We start from the raw sequence: 4,171 nt of genomic DNA, 5'->3' as shown, positions 1-4,171 counted from the left end.
GTTGAATTCCAATATCGCATGGTCATTCTCTCCCAAGGTTCCTGTAATTTCAACCGCTTCTATAATTTCATTTCTCTTAGTGAGAATTTTGTTAGTGATAAATCCAGTATGGCTGACCCTTTCGTTGCTTTCTCTATGTTTTGGGAGACAAAGTTGTCTTCTAGGCTTGTCAGGAATCTGTCTGATCTTGCACTAGGTTCAGAGTATGTTTCCCAGTTGATGTCAAAGTAGTTAAAGTCCCCCATTATTATTGTGGTGTGCTTCCTACAAGCATCTTTGAGCTCAAATCAGAAAAGCCATTGATTACTGTATCTTGATCTAAGGCCATTCTCTCTTTATCACTATATGGATATGAAACTCTTTTCACATTGCAGATTAGCCAGTTTTTTCATTAGACTGCAGAAATTCCTAAGACCATTAGATAACAGCAGAGAGATACATCTTTCAGGCCAGGTGATAGCCCTAGCATTGGGTAATAAATAGGTGTACTATTTTTGGTCATGCCTAAGCAATAGATTTAATAACTATATAGACCAGATTATGATAAAGTGGCATCTCAAGATTATGCTTGCTTCTCAGCAGTAGAAATCAAGACAGGCCTAATCTCACCAGGCTACCACCTTTGTACATAGGACAGAGAAATTAATATTAAGTCCGTTGTAGACAAGGTCCTTGAATGGACTGTTAAAGAGCATATTTATGAGCACTTGGAGAGCAATGCAACGATTAAAAAGAGCCTGCAAGAATTTTGCACAAACAGTCATGCCACATTAACCTTATCTTCATTTTTGATTGACATATTATCTTATTAGATTGGGGAAAGTGCTGTGGACAAAGCATATCTTGATCCCATCAAAGCATTTGACATTAATAAAATGGTAGAACGCTCCCAATGATAGGACTGTAATGGATTCATAATTGGCTGAATAATTCCACTCAGAAATACTCAATAAATGGCTTGACATTGGAAAGTTCTACTGTGTTGAATGCAACAGGACTCAGCCCTGGGCTCTGTGCTATTCAACAATTTATTAATAACCTGGATGAATAACAGTTGAGTAAATGATTATCAAATTTGCAGTTGATACAAAACTAGAAATTGCCAACGCTTTAGAAGAGAAGATTTAAAAACTTCTAGACAGGTTTGAACAGTGGGTTGAAGCAAACAGGATTAAATTTAACACAGATAAATATAAAATCTTGCATGTGAGGAGAAAAAAATAAATAAAGGTACAAGTACAGATGGGGGAAGAAGATCTGGCTTGGCAGTAATGAATAGAATCTGGGTGTTCTAGGAGTTCACATGGTAAGTATGAACCAGCAATGTGATGCACTTGCTTTTTTAGGAGGTATTAATGGAAACAGAATCCAGATCACAAGAAGTAATTATGTCACTGTGCCTTGAACAGACCCTTGTATTTAATTCTGTGTATTGTAGTTCAGAAAGGGCAGTGACAAATTGGGGTGTTTGGAGGAGGGCTGCAAGATGGTGAGAGGATCAGAAACCAAGTTATTTGAATAACAGCTAAAGAGATAGGTATGTTTAATCTGCAGATTTAGGAGTTGCTTTGATATCCTGAATCTCTTTGACAGACAAGCAGAGAACCTATGGAACAAACTTTGAAAAGTTATTAAGGATGAATATGAAAAGAGATTGCCAAAAATGAATGTCTGGCCTCTCATTCCCAATCAGTTGTTCAGAGAAATCTGGCCTTTACCAGCTAGTAGTTTGCTCTGGGACTTCAGTGGTGCACCATAATAAAGCTAAATGCAGATGTGTATATTTTTATTTGTATATATGAATGGGACAGCAATGATAAATTACCACATATACATAAAATCCCCCACAAATAAAAATGTCAGCAACATTTCCAAATTAGAGGCTGAACCCAAATAAAAGATAAACCAAACAATACAAGATTGAAGTTACAGTAAACAGCTGGTTGAACAAAGAAAACAAGTTTTAATACAGCTGTGTAAAACTATTGTCTGATGAAGTCCTGAGAAAAAAAGAACCTTATGTAGAAAGAACATTTGTAAAGATACCAGCAATTCAATGAGAGCTCCACATGGTTTGAAAGATTTCCAAAAGTTTATTGATAATAAGTAAAGACACTTTCAAATTCAGTTGAATACACATTCATTTAAGAGGAAGGGCCAGTGCATATCTGATAACCCATCCCGCTTCAGTACAGCAGAACCAGCTGTTTATAACTTATTTGTAAACCATTATCAGCTATAGCTTATTTATTTATTTATTTATTTATTTATATGATTATTTATTTATTTATATGATTTATAGAACCACTCATCTGACACAAGCTTAATTTAGTGTAATATGTAAACCAGCTTTGAGTTTTATAGGAGTTTTACATAATATATGGAGTCAAGGCAGCTAATCTTCCTGAAATAATCCTGTTTCAGACTAAATTTATATGGACTTCATGTGCATATCCTGTTAAAGAAAGGCTGCGCATCAGAACACTCTGGCTCACAGGCAATTCTTGCTCCGAGATCAAAAGCCCTTTGCAAGCAATCAGGTTACACTTTTAATAACTGTCTATCTGTTCCCTGGCAGCTAGGAACAGATGGGGAGAGAAAGAAAAAGAAGTCAGATATTAAAGTGAATGTTAAAGGAAAATGAGTTGCATCCGTCACTTTGGGTTTCACAGCCATCCTTTGAAAATTAGTTGGAATCAGTTTTCATATTTTTTCAGAATACTAGAATAATTGCTTTGTGTAAATGAATTTCTCTTTGTGTGTCACTAGGCTTTTTTTTCTGAATGTCATAACAAATCCCTTGGGAACACAAAGCATTGCAATGGTCATGCCTAGAAATATTCATTTTATTTTTGCTTTTTCTTAGAAGCATTTCACCATGCAAAATGAATTTTGGAAATAGTGGTGAAGCTTTTGCAAAATAAAATTTCTACTTACAGCTTTCTGTTGGATTTTTTTTTTAAGCTGCCTGACATTTTACTTTCCTAACTGATTTGCATAATTTTTTTCCTTTTGTGTTGTAAGTCCATTGCTCCCTGCTGCTCTCTTCCCTGTGTGAAGCCTCAGTAACACTGAAAAAACAGCAAGGGTGGTGGTGGCTGGCAAAGATTCTTTCTTTCCACTGGAGGGGAATAAGCACTAGGAAATCAATAAACCTTAACTGCTTCAATTCAGCTTCACAGGAAGTTTGCACAGAGTGCAGGAATACCTTAACAATATGCGAGAAAAGCCTGAACTCAGACAATATGATTTGTGAACCTAGTTACCCAACACAGTTTAGTGCACTAGATAAACTCAGTGGGCAATACAGTTTGTAGGAAAGCAGCTATAAGGCAGAAAGGATAAGCAGAAATATTGCCCCGATGAGAAGGATGGTGATGGCAAGATTTGAGCTTCAAATTGATAATCAGGATGTTGCTGAACCAACTCCAGCTAGCCTGGAGTTCTGGTTAATATCTGGAAATCATAAGCTCCTTTTCCAGGTATAAGAAAGGAGTAAATGAAATCATTGCTCTTCTACTATATCAGTGGTGGCGAACCTATGGCACGGGTGCCAGAGGTGGCACTCAGAGCCTTCTCTGTGGGCACACCCCAGTCCTAGGCTTTCAGCTGGGTTTTATAAAACCTTTTCGCTTTAGGCCTCTGCCGCCATGTGCAAAAAAATAAATAAAAAAAATTCTATCAGTCAATTTCAACTTGCGGGAAAAAAAAAGATCTTGCAAAGTTGGAATTGATTGATTGAACTTTTTAGTCCCATCCAGTCCGCCATTACCACTGCAGCCACACCCACCCAATTGGCCACGCCCACCCAATTGGCAAAACCCACCCAATGGGCCACACCCACCCGGCACTCGACGATGCATAAGTGGGTTTTGGGTTGCACTTTGGGCACTCAGTCTCTAAAAGGTTCGCCATCACTGTACTATATGCTCAACAAAGTCTTTCCATCTTCTTTCCTAAAACTAAGAATGTTCAATTTTACATTCCTTCCATAGCTCCTCTTTTCCTTCTGCTAACTGATGGGCAGTGTTTTTCTTTATCATTCTCTTTTGGGTGTCTCCGCATGTAGCAGCTTCTAGCTGACTTTCTGTGGGGTGGGAAGCTAAGTAGGACTACACCTGGTTAATTCTTGCATAGATCAATTCCCTGGTCTCCCACAGAAAATTCAGAA

This window comes from Protobothrops mucrosquamatus, unplaced genomic scaffold (genome assembly GCF_001527695.2).
Source record: "Protobothrops mucrosquamatus isolate PMUCROS unplaced genomic scaffold, P.Mucros_1.0 scaffold863, whole genome shotgun sequence".
NCBI classification, from domain to species: Eukaryota; Metazoa; Chordata; class Lepidosauria; order Squamata; family Viperidae; genus Protobothrops; species Protobothrops mucrosquamatus.
This window is presented reverse-complemented; position numbering follows the sequence as displayed.